Here is a 13,525-nt window from a genome sequence, read left to right as displayed (position 1 = left end):
TGCATTTCCCTGATGACTAAGGATGGTGAATATTTCTTTAGGTGCTTCTCAGCCATTCAGTATTCCTTAGTTGAGAATTCTTTGTTTAGCTCTGTATCCCATTTTTAATAGGGTTATTTGGTTCTTTGGAGTCTAACGTCTTGAGTTGTTTGTATATATTGGATATAAGCCCTTTATCGGATGTAGGGTTGGTAAAGATCTTTTCCCAATCTGTTGGTTACCATTTTGTCCTATTGACAGTGTCCTTTGCTTTGTAGAAGCTTTGTAGTTTTATGAGGTCCAATTTGTCAATTCTTGATCTTAGAGCATATGTTATTGGTGTTTGGTTCAGGAAATTTTCCCCTGTGCCCATGTTCTCAAGGATCTTCCCTACTTTCTTTTCTATTAGTTTCAGTGTATGTGGTTTTATGTAGAGGTTCTTGATCCACTGATGGTGAGGATGTGGAGAAAGAGGAACACTCCTTCATTGATGATGGAATTTCAAGCTGGTACAACCACTCTGGAAATCAGTTTGGTGGTTCCTCAGAAAATTGGACATAGTAATACCTGAGGACCCAGCAATACCACTCCTGGGCATATGCCCAGAAGATGATTTAACATGTAGTAAGGATACATACTCCAGTATGTTCATAGCAGCCTTACCTATAATAGCCAAAAGCTGTAAAGAACCCAGATGTCCCCCAACAGTGGAATGGATAAAAATACTGTGATACATTTACACAATGGAGTACTACTCAGCTATAAAAAAAATGACTTCATGAAATTCGTAGGCAAATGGATGGAACTAGAAAGGACCATCCTGAGTGAGGTAACCTAATCACAGAAGAACACATGAGGAAATGTACTCACTGATAAGTGGATTTTAGCTCCGAAGCTCGGAATACCCAAGATACAATTCACAAACTACATGAAATTCAAGAAGAAGGAAGACCAAAATGTTTACACTTTGGTCCTTCTTAGAATAAAATACTCATGGAAAGAGTTACAGAGACAAAGTATTGAGCTGAGACTGCCCTACCTGGGCATCCATCCCATATACAGTAACCAAACTCATACACTACAAACTCATACATACATACTCATGGAAGGAGTTAGAGAGACAAAGTATTGAGCAGAGACTGCCCTACCTGGGCATCCATCCCATATACAGTAACCAAACTCATACACTATTGCAGATGCCAACAAGTGCTTGCTGGCAGAAGCCTGTTTTAGCTGTCTTCTGAGAGGCTCTATCAGTGCCTGACAAATAGAGATGGATGCTCAAAACCAACCATTTGACTGAGCACAGGGTCCCCAATGAGGACCTAGAGAAAGGACCCAAGGAGCTGAAGAGGATAGGGAGTTTTCTGAAGGGAAACCAGGGAAGAGGATAACATTTGAAATGTAAATAAAGAAGATATCTAATAAAATAAGAAAGAAAGGTACTTGATATTTGGGATTGCCCTCAGTATGTATTTTTAGCACCATGCATTTATTCTAAATAACTGTGAGCTTTAATAAAAAGTCTTTTCATTTTCCATCAGTAATTAGAAAATGTCTCATAGTCATTGTAAGTGGATTGTTCCTATTTTCCCAACTTTTATAACTACAAAATGTTTTGGGACATTTCTGGATCTAAATGTTTCCAGTGGGAGGTAAGTATCAGCACCTTGTGACACCCAGTAACACCTAGTATATAGCAAGTTCAAATATAGTTACAATCGGCGGTGCCAGATTATCTCCTCTGTTAAAGATAGTTATTTGTAACCTTCATTTTTCAAGACCTATTTTAATGAGGGTTCTTAAATGCTTTAACCCCCCTTTTAACTCACCATCTTCCAGAGGTAGTGGAAATGAAAAGATGCAGGGAAGTGGTCCTCTTTAGAAAGGTTCATTGGAACAACTCCCCTCTGTGCTGTCTGGAAATCAGCAGTTCACTTCATAGGTTAACAGGGACAGCTCGAACCAATCACAAAATCTTCATGGATACACCAGCAGTCCAGTTTGGTTCTGACAGGTTAGCAACAGTAGTGACATGACCTAGCAGTGACAGTCTTGGCTTGACTCAGCAGTAGGTCTCACAAGGAGAAGTTCTTGGCTGTGCCTCTCTCAGAGAAGTGAAGACCTGAGACCCACAAGCATTGCACAGCTAGCTGTACAAGCAAGCCTTCCTCAGTCTCCATCACTGTTTGTAAGTCCTATTTATACCCTCCAAACATCACTTGTCTTCCCTGGGTCTTACCTCCAGATGTCTTGTGTCGGCACATATGTCTGTCTCGCTGACATCATTCTGCCAATCAGCTTGTGTCCAAGGAAGCAACAAGAAACTGCAGCACACCACCAGATTATTTTGGTGCATTTCTTTCTAAGGAGTCCAGACAAATGCAGCTCCACTATGCAATGTAAGGCAGACAAATGCTTGTGTGTTGTTAGCAAAGTATCCTTTATCATGTATTCTTTCAAGTGCTTGCTTTAGTAGAACATCCTCTCTCCTGTGTCTCCTAAAGCTAAAAGTTTCTTCACAAGTCTGCCTTAGTCTTTGACCTGTGTCTATTTTAGTTAAATGTTCCTACATGTGTTTGCCATAGCAAAACAAAATCCGCTGACTTTCCAAATAATCCTAAGATTCCACTTCCATAATTCAACCCTTCTCCATTTTAATTTCCAGTTTTACATGTAAGAAAGCTAACTGGATTAGTAGCATTAAGATGACATTTATTAAATTTCATGGACATCAGTTTTTAACTATGGCACTTAGTTATAGCATATTGAGAATATGAGTGTTCAAACAACCTTGATAGTCACCTGCAGTTTTTCAACAATGTTATGTCACATAATGCAAAGAAATAACTCTGTGTCATTATCATCCTCATCATTATGAATATTATGTAAAGGTTTTAAAAGTTGTGTCTGAGTAATTGTTCATTCAGAAAGAATACAGACAGCACAAGGTGATCAAGAGAGAGTTTACATATGCATTTATGATTTATGTATACTTATATAAATGTATTAATACAATATATACGTGTGTGTGTGTAGATCATATTAACAGCACAACACACACACATATATCTGAATTTTCCAAATGCAACTGCAAAGTAAGGAACCTTTTATTCATATGTATATTCATGTGAGTGGAGAAATCCACTTTAGCATATCTGAGAACTGTCTTCACACTGTGGGGAAGCACTGAGTAGAGAGTAAGCATTTTTAGGCCTGGTTCTGACTGCTCTCCTGTAGCATCACCGTCCTGTCATCCAGCCACATGTGCTTCTGATGCAGATCAGCATGCATATGCATAGCCATATGTTTCTTCCCTATGAAGAGCTCCTCCTTGCCATCCTATTCCTTGTATTCCACACATTGTATTTCACTCATCACACCGTTAGCTAAACAAGAGAAACTGTTGCTCTCCAGAGGGAAACAGAAGTGCCTGGGACATGTGAGGTTTGATCTATTCTGACCTTGTATGCTATGATTATGTTTCTGGGTGACTTCTCTGATTTGTCATCACAGAGGATAAATTAGTGGTTTTCTCTGCTTTGTGAGTCGGAGTGTAGGCTGAAGTTCTTTGCCACCCCTTCACTTTTCAAATGAATTAAGGTTCTTAGAATAACCTAGAGGAATTGAGTTTTGCATGTGTTTCTAGCAGCTTTGTCTGCAATGTAGGTGATCTAAACTGCTAGGACACCCAAGAGAGTGCTGGAGAAAAATGCCATCTGACTCATCCTCACCCATGAGAACTAAGTGTGAAATGTAGGGCGGGGTCTAGTGGGAAGGGAACAAGACAAAATAGAAATGCAGAAAGCCATGGAGAAACTTCTCTTCCTCCAGGTCAACTGAAACCACAAACATTTAAAGAATAATCACACTGTCGTCTCTTGAAGGAATATCACTCAAGAAACACTACTACCTCCAAGAAAAATGTCATGAGGGTTTGCAGAAAACACGAAACCTTGGGGAGAGAATCTCAATAGTAAGAAATAGCTCCCAGAGTAGTGTCAGAACTCCCTATTGACATCAAGAACCTAAATGCATTTATATAACATTTAGGGACCAATATAAAATGAAAATCTGGTTTTCCTCATATATAAGGCTCAAAAATTTATACCAAAGTATAAAAAAGAGGTTTTTCCTTTTGTTCTGTGTTCTTGCTCTTAACTCATGGTTGAGCATATTACTGGATGCTTAGTATCACACTAAAAGGATAAACTGTATTGATTGATTGGCATACATTTTAAACTTTAAATTTATGCAATGAAATTTTAAAGCATTTAATGGTATTAACTCACCTAAGAAACCCTAAAATTACAGAATTTAGATCTTCCACCTTATGAACAAAATTTAGTATCTTTATCTTACAAAAATAGTGGCAGCACTACAAACAATTAGTTCAAAGTGCTAAAAACTAAACTGAAGTGTTCCCCATAATAGACAAAGATCTTGCCATGGAGTATGCTCTTAATCCTCTGTGTGTGTGTGTGTGTGTGTGTGGTATATATGATATATAGACATAGATGCATTCTATTGTTTTCATGTTGATTAATAATGACAGAATGAAAAATAGAACTATGGAATGTCATATATGTTCCTTTCTATGTCTCTGTGTCAGACTTAGTGGTGGACTAAGTGATTGGCAAAGTGATAGGATACTCTTCATTATTCCTGAAGAAGGAAATATGTTATAGCTTAAATAAAGATAAAGCATAGTGTGTTATGTAAAATTAGTTAGAGAAAGACAAAACTTATATGACTTCACTTATATAAAAGATATGATATAGTCATACATAAAATCCAAAGTTCTTAAGGACCAAGGAAAAAGAAAATAGCCCAGTTGTTTAACAGATATCAATGTCTAGTCACACAAGGTGAGCAAACTACAGAAATCTATGTAACATTTACCCATGTTTAATCATATTAGATTATACATGCAAATTTTTCTAAGGAATAAATCCCATGTTAAATATACTGGTAAAAGGAGGATGACGAACAAAGGAAGAAAGAAAACATGCAGAAACTCCATAAAATATGGTATTTTAGCAATGAGGAAAAACATAAGTGGAGGTCTGGGAGAACAAGCCTGTTTCTGGCAGATTCAACAAGCTATGCTCAGTCTCCCTTCCCAATACACTAATTAAATAAGCTCAGTCACCCATTCCAATACACTAATTAAATAGACATGCTATGAGAAAGCACAGAGGAGATTTAATCAATATGCATTGGAAAGAGGAACAGATGAAGGGAGCGAATGGCCCAAAGTTTGTGTGCAGGGTACTAACATGGGTTTTAGAATTAAGCAGAGAAAATATTACATCAGAGGTAGGGACAAAATAGATGAAAAGTTCAGTAATCCTGGGCAAGGTATAATCTGGTTGGTCATTGTCTGTTCTGATTCTACATGGTGGTTTAAAGAGCTCTAATTTCTTGAGGGGCCAAGATTGTTCTCAGTAGAGAATTACTCATGCTCCAGGTGCTGCTGGGTTGCTGCTGAAGAAAGATACTATTCTCTTATGGGTCATGTTCTATCTGTGAAGCAGTCTTTTTAGTGGAACCCAAGGTGACTGCTCAAATCTAAGGTGACTGAATGTTTAGGTCCAAGACTGAAGAGTTATGATACACTCTGATGGTCTTAAAAAAGGCACAGTAATGAGATAACAATTGTTGTAGTTATATTTATCTTTGTTCTTTCCATCTTGAAAAAGAATGAACTGTTAGGTACTACAGGTTTCTAGATATGTACAGTATGTGAATGTTTCATAAGCCTTCAGGGATTGCTGGCAGAAAGTATGTGGCACATTTAATTGTTTGAAACAGTCTAAAATAATTCCACTAACTCTGGCATATGGAAAATGTAGTCAGAGACGTCTATGTAAGTAAAATGACCTTTATTTCAAGATTGATGAGAGACTTCTGCATGACATCATCAGATACAAAGAACATTTTTTTATGTTCTTTTAAAGATCAGAACCCTATTCCAATAAAAAAAAAAACATATCTGCTGGAAGTAAGAGAAGAAAAGTTAAACCATTTTCTGTATCTCACATGATAAAATTCAGTTATGAAATGTTATTGTAGAATTGAAAGTTGTGTTTATTAAGATACAATTTGTGAATAAAATGTATACAAGTTGATATGGATGAAATTTGAAGTTTCTTAAAGTAGATATATCTTGTGTGCATAAATCAAACTACCATGAGCCCATTTAAAGATAGTTATTTGTTATTATAGTGAATGTGTAGTGGCTATTCCTGGTTGTCAACTTGACTATATCCAAAATGAACTACAATTCAGAATTAGAAGGCTCACCTATGGCTCTAATCTGGAGGCTGAGAGATACAAGTTTCCGACCTGAATCTTGGCATGGAGATCTTGAGGCATAGTGGCTATGGATCTCAGAAGATTAAGATAGGATGATCTATGAGTTCAAGGTCATCTGGGATTAAAGGTGTGGTGGCACACACTTTTAATCTGGGCCACTCCTTTTGCTGGAGACCTATATAAGGACATTGGAAGACGGAAGGCTCTGCTCTGCTTCACCTGCTTGCCTTGTGGGACTGAGCAATTGCTATATCCTTGGACTTCCATTCACAGCTGCTGCTGACTTTGTTGAGAGTTGGACTATAGACTGTTAAGTCATCTATAAACTCCTTTACTACATAGAGACTACCATAAGTTCTGTGACTCTAGAGAACCCTGACTAATACAAAATTGGTACCAGCATAGTGGGGTATTCCTGTGACAACCTGACCATGTTTTGGGGAGGACTGTGGAAGGACTTTGGAACTTTGAGATAGAAGAGCCATTGGTTGTTAAGAACTCTCTGGGATGTTCTGTAGGAGCTTGGAAGATCATGTTGAGAACTGCAGAAGATGGAGACCTGGCTACCAAAATTTCAGAGGGAAGATTAAAGACTCTTATCAGGGCCATGTTGTTTTGATTGTGAAGATTCTGTGGTTTTGGTTAGCTGGGGCTAAAGAATTAGCTGTGATTAACAAGATACCAGAACTACGAAAGCAAAAACTTTGCATTACTGGGACTATTGATGCTGGTTAGTTGGAGCTAAGAAATTAGTGGTGATTAAGAAGAGACCTGAATTACTGAAGTGACATCTTCTGGGAAGTGTTTTCTGAGAGCACAAAGAGGCTGTGTTCCAGAGATAGCCAAGGTTGTACCTTGTGCTGCAGCAGGACTTGGTAATGTGTAAGAGTCACCCAGGTGGTACTGGTTTTGAAGGAATGAAGGGGTCATAAAGAGCAGCTGAAGGGACTGATATTGTGCTTTGTCCTCACTGATATAACTTAAAAAATATATATTCAAATAACATTACAGTACTGAGCAAGTTTTATTTAGATACTTAAATACATATATATACACATATATAATCATACACACATACATTAAAGAAAAAGAGGTCATGAGTTTGAAAGAGAAAAAGGGGTATTCATGAGAGGGATTGGAGGTAAGAAAGGGAAAGGTTAAATCTCACATAGTGAGAGGCCATGGAAGGCCATTGTGCAGCCTTCTGTTTACAATTGATTGCCCAAGACTGAAGGGGTCATGCAAAGGAATTGAGGCTTGGCACCATGAAGACAGTCTGAGAGGCTATTGGTGAAACCTAATTACAGTGGAAGACAGCAGTGTTTTGGAAATGTCAGTGCCATGCAAAGACCACCATCGACAGCAGCAGCAGTGGAGTACAGGCATCTGGAGCCTAGAAGACAAGATGTGTGCTACAAAGGGCAGAGCTAGAGAAGTGACTTAAGCCCTTAGAAGAGCCCAGAAGATTGTGAGTGGATCCCAGACATTGGACGGTTGGAGTTTGATTTTTGCTTTAGATTATGACTGTGCCCTGATATTTTTCCCTCTTGAAGGAAGAAAGAATTTTAGTGGAGTCCACAGTTAAGAGACTTTGAATTTTAAAAGATATTGGACATTTTAAATTGATTGAACTTTTAATATGTAAAGACTGTGGGACTTTACATCTTGAGGATAAATAAGAAAGTAAGGGTTGAGGCTTAATAGTGATGTGTTTGTGTGTCAAGTTGACAAGGGGTCAATTGTACTGGTTGGATTTGTGTGCCAACTTGATACAGGCTGGAATTATCACAGAGAAGCGAGCTTCAATTTTGGAAATGTCTCCATGAGAACCAGCTGTGGGGCATCTCCTCAATTAGTGATCAAGGGGGTAGGACCCCTTGTAGGTAGTGCCATCCCTGGGCTGGAAGTCTTGGGTTCTATAAGAGAGCAGGCTGAGCAAGCCAGGGGAAGCAAGCCAGTAAGGAACATCCCTCCATGGCCTCTGCATCAGCTCTTGGTTCCTGACCTGCTTAAGTTCCAGTCCTGAGTTCCTTTGGTGATAAACAGCAATGTAGAAGTAAGCTGAATAAACCTTCCCCCCGCCCCAACTTGCTTCTTGGTCATGATGTTTTGTGCAGGAATAGAAGCCCTGACTGAGACATGAGTGTTTCTTTTTCTAATGTATATTTATAGACATACATGTTTTGGCACATATGCAGAAATAAGAGGACAACTTTGTGAAGGTGATTCTCACTTTCCACTCTTTAAAAATTTAGATATTTGTCTTAATTTGGGGGATCATAAATAAATAATTTAACCTTTCCCTTTCTTACCTCCAATCCCTCTCATGAATACCCCTTTTTCTCTTTCAAACTCATGACCTCTTTTTCTTTAATGTATGTGTGTATGATTATATATGTGTATATATATGTATTTAAGTATCTAAATAAAACTTGCTCAGTACTGTAATGTTATTTGAATATATATTTTTTAAGTTATATCAGTGAGGACAAAGCACAATATCAGTCCCTGTTCTCTGCAGTTTTATCACTTCTGATTTTATATAAGGGTCTCTTTTGCAAAAAGAAGTTTCCTTAATGACAAGTGAGAACTATACTTTACCTTCATGTATAAGAATATATATTTAGAATGTAGTTAATTACCCTGTTCATTTAATAAAGTGGCAATTGTAGGTTCTCTTCTAAGATTCCTGAATTCACTAGCCCTGGTTTATTGGCTAGGAATCAAGTACCAGACATGGTTTCCCACTTCTTGAGAAAGCCTTAAATCCAACCAGAAGGCTATTCATTACTACCAGGTATGCATATGCATGCCACTACTGCACTGTGACTTACTGTTGCATGCTTGTTATTGCCGTGGTTCATAAGCATCATAATAAGGAGGGCATTGGTTCTTTTTCTCCTTTAGAAGATTGCATATAACCTTCAGGTATCATGAAGGCTACTCTTCAGGTATGATGCATTCAGTTTAATTCCATCTCGGGGGCCTCAAGAACATATGTCCAAAGAGCATGGAGTCTTTAGTAATAGGAAATTACATTCCATATCTGGGAGATTGCCATGGACTGCGGTTTCTTATGGGGTCCCTTGTTCCACGGGATGATGGGTTCTGGCCAGGTGTGCACAGGGTTCAGCTTTGACAAACAGACTCGACATGAGTGGTGTAAGGTCTGAGTGTATTTCTTAAAAATGACATGAGGTTTTTAACAATCATTGCAAAAGAGAGATGAAAATCTGGCAGCTCAGTAGTCGAGGTACATCTAAGGCCATCTAAAACACACTGGATCTAAAACATCAGCCATCTCCTCTGGACTGGCACAGCACCCCATGGGCTCCAAGCACACTCAGGCTTGATGAGCCAGGCTGGAGTCCGGGGGGCTTTGGGTGCACCAGCCAGGAGTGTAGAGGCTCGAATCTCGAATCCTCAATGCTGAATGCTTAAATCTTGAATGCTCACTCTCTTGAATCTCAGCTGGTGCTGCACCCACCGGGCCCAAGCGCTCTGGGTCACCCCCCCCGGGGGGGGCGTGCAGCTACGGACTGCATAGATCTAAGTCCTAGTCGACCTAAGCTCTGGTTCTAGTCCAAGTGCGAGCTAGTCCGAATGCTGAATGTAGACTCTAGAATGGTGAATGCTGCAGACTGTCTCTCACACACACACTTGGCTCAAGGTCCCTCCCATCCTAGGTAAAATGCCCACGAGATGTTAATCTTTTGGGCTAGTAGAGACTTGTCTCTTGCTAATTCCTAGGAGTGGTTCAGCAGCAGTACTGGTGACTGAGAATGAGGATTTTACTTGACCTTGCCCTGGGATAAGCCTATTAGTCTGTGAGCTTCAGTGTCCTACCCACAAGGTTGGAGGCAATTAGTTTGGATGGCTTAACATTCCAAGCCAGGGTTTGACTAGGACCTTGGAACATTGAAGGTCAGAGAGCAGTGTCCAAATTTTCTTTTTCTAGCTGTTAAGAAATGATATCTTGGTGGGTCCCTAGCACACAAGTACGAGGACATATCTAGGCTACCTCTGAGTCTGGGGTGCCAGGCGACAATGCGGAGGCAGGAGACTGACTTTCCTTGAAGTTTTCACCTCAAATACTGCCGTCACACAAAGTCTGTGTGGCAGGAGATAACCTAAGACAGTAGAAATATAGTCTAATATTTTAAAAGTCTCTTAGACAACCCTAACCAAGCTTTGCAACATTTTATGTAAGTTCCAGAGATTGAACTCATATTGTCAAGTTTGCACAGTAAGCAATTTTGTCCTCTGAGCCATTTCACTGCTTCTATGTCACAATTTTCAATTTTTTGTTGACTGAGAGGGAATGTAAAGACCACTGGAACAAGACCTTAAGTAGTTGTATACTCCAAATAATACAATAATGAATAGCTCAGTAGGATATTCTCATTGGTCTAACAGTTTGATGAATGCTATGTTAGTAACTATCCACTTACTGATTGGATATAAGTTTATGATATGGAATTCATATCATACTTTATGATACTTTATGATATGATATGGAATTCATTTTTGTCACTCTTAAATGAACCAAAACTCATCACTAGCTAGAACATTAGCCCCTTTGGATAACCTAATACTGTTACCTACTAAATAAACATAGAGTTAATATGTCCCTGTATTCTTTTCTTTATAACCACAGAAAGTAAAATGTATTTTTACAATAGATGATTAATACAGAGACCCATAACTGTTGAATATGCCTAGATTTAAAAAAAAACTGCAGTGTTCTCAGCTCTAAATAATATCACACACTTTTTCTCTGAAGATTAACGATCACAATAGAAGAGGATCCATAAAGAATATAAGATCCAGACATTGTAGACATGTGTAATAATATAGTGTTTGATGGATATGACATAGGCATTACACACAAGAACTCACAAACCTGTGTGACATTATACACAAGATACAGCAGTACACAATGCCAATGTAGACACTGGAGGAGCTCATGAAGTCCTATCCCTAGCTAAGGACCAGATTTGATGGATACTGGTAAAGAATTGTGTAATTTTTTTTTTTTTTTGCAAGAGAGTAGTCATTACTCTACCAATGCTCTAGTGAATCTCCCTATACTCCCACACATTTAGCAAGTGAAAGCAGACTCAGTTATTTTAAAAGAAGACGATATACATTTTGGAGGAAAAAATGGTGGTGGGAGATATAGGATGAATTGGAGAGTAGGAAATTAAAGGTAGGTTTGATAAAAATAATTATGTGATATATGAAATTCTTAAACAATGAACCACTTAAAAATAAAGTAAAATTTAAAAATGGGGATCTATCTGAGGAATGGCAGAGGAACAGGAGACTATTGGATGTCAAGCACGTCCTGTGAGCAAAGAACATGCAGCAAAGTGGAGTGTATGAGAAAACCTTTAGGGGAGTGAATATTTTCAGAAGAATTAATTTTAAGAGCAGCTTGGACTATAAACATTTCCAACATCAGTTTCCACAGGGGAGACACAAGATTTTGTACTTTTTCCAGTTTACAATGTTTATAATATGAAGCTAATAAAGAATGGTTTCCCATACCCTCTAATATTTTAGCCTTTTCGGAGACAGTAAGTTATTACTTTTAATTGCTTCATCAAAAGGCCATAAGATGAGTAAATAGGCTAAAAGAAACTTTTTTCAGGGTTATTTTCATTACTAATGTGAAATGCTTATTTTTTTGAACAAATTGAAGGCTGAAGTAACCATTTCTGAGCATCACATTCAGGACTTTGTGATGAGCACTTTTTTTTCTTTCCTTTGCTATATATTTTCTTTATTTATATTTCAACTATTATTCCCTTTCCCAGTTTCTCCTCCGAAAAACCTCTTTAACATCCTCTGCTCCTGCTTCTATGAGGGTGCTCCCCCACCCACCCATGCACTCCCACCTCCCAGTCTTGGCACTCCCCTACACTGGGGTATGGAGACATCAGAGGACCAATGGCCTCTAAAGACATTGATGCCTTAAAAGGCCATCCTCTGCTACATATGTGGCTAAAGCCATGGGTACCTCCATGTGTACTCTTTGGTTGGTGGTTTAGTCCCTAGGAGCACTGGGGGTAGGGATCTGGTTGGTTGATACTGTTGTTCTTCCTATAAGGTTGCAAACCCCTTCAGCTCCTTCAGTCCTTTATCTAATTCCTCCATTGGGGATCCTGTGCTCAGTCCAATGATTGGCTGAGAGCATCCACCTCTGTATTTTTCAGGCTCTGGCAGAGCCTCTCTGGAGACAGCTAGATCAGGCTTCTGTCAGCACACACTTCTTGGCATCAGCAAGAGTGTCTGGGTTTGATGTCTCTATATGGAATGGATCCCCAGGTAGGGCAGTCTCCGGATGGCCTTTCCTTGAGTCTCTGTTCCACACTTTGTCTCCCTATTTCCTCCTGTGAGTATTTTCTTGTCCCTTCTAAGAAGGATTGAAGCATCCACACTTTGGTCTTCCTTCTTTTTGAGCTTGATGTGGACTGTACATTGTATCTTGGGTATTCTGAGCTTTTGGGCTAATATCCACTTATCAGTGAGTTCTTTTGTGATTGGGTTACCTAACTCAGGATCATATTTTCTAGTTCCATCCATTTGCCTACAAATTTCATAAAGTCATTGTTTTTTAATAGCTGAGTAGAACTCCATTGTGTAAATGTACCACATTTTCTGTATCCATTCTTTTGTTAAGGAACATCTGGGTTCTTTCCAGCTTCTGGCTCTTATAAATAAGGCTCCTATGGACACTTTTTATTGGAAGCCTTAATAGATTAAAAAAAAAATAACAACAGGGCTGTAGAGGAGGCAGATCTACATATATGTGCCTTTGAGGACTGTTCACAAAGAAATAACTAAGAAAACAAAAGCTACCTTGACTGTTAGCAGTGGAGATTATAGGCTGGAGTCTTGGAGTGAATAAAAGAGGAAACAAAAAGAGGAAGCCATTGAATACTTATGATTCTTGCTTTGCTCAGATCTGAGCACAAAGTCTCATGCTACTCCTGCATTAGCTTCCCTGCCATAGATCCCTGACATGATAGAGCATCCTCAGTCTTCTTCCTAAAAGTTGTTCTTGTCAGATAGTTTGTCATATTAACCAGAAAATTAATTAAACAAATTTATGAACAACAAACGTTCAAATTTCTTCATGAGAATAAGAGGATAGTTGTAATCAATTATATAGTGTTTAAGTTGAATGCATAGATAGGCAGCATATATGTGAGGTATATATATA

The 13,525-nt window shown here is 38.7% G+C and overlaps 1 long non-coding RNA gene across 1 annotated transcript in view; it reads left to right on the top strand.

Moving 5' to 3' along the window:
* The first annotated feature begins 2,291 nt into the window (after nt 1–2,291).
* LOC116092273 overlaps nt 2,292–13,525 on the top strand; it is a 96,771-nt gene continuing 85,537 nt past the window's right edge. The window contains exons 1-2 of the long non-coding RNA XR_004119190.1: nt 2,292–2,381; nt 3,814–3,955. This is a non-coding gene — a long non-coding RNA (uncharacterized LOC116092273). The remainder of the gene's footprint in view (nt 2,382–3,813; nt 3,956–13,525) is intronic.

This window comes from Mastomys coucha, unplaced genomic scaffold, assembly GCF_008632895.1.
Source record: "Mastomys coucha isolate ucsf_1 unplaced genomic scaffold, UCSF_Mcou_1 pScaffold15, whole genome shotgun sequence".
NCBI classification, from domain to species: Eukaryota; Metazoa; Chordata; class Mammalia; order Rodentia; family Muridae; genus Mastomys; species Mastomys coucha.
Note: the sequence above shows the minus strand (reverse complement) of the source record. Positions and strands in the feature narration are given on the sequence as shown.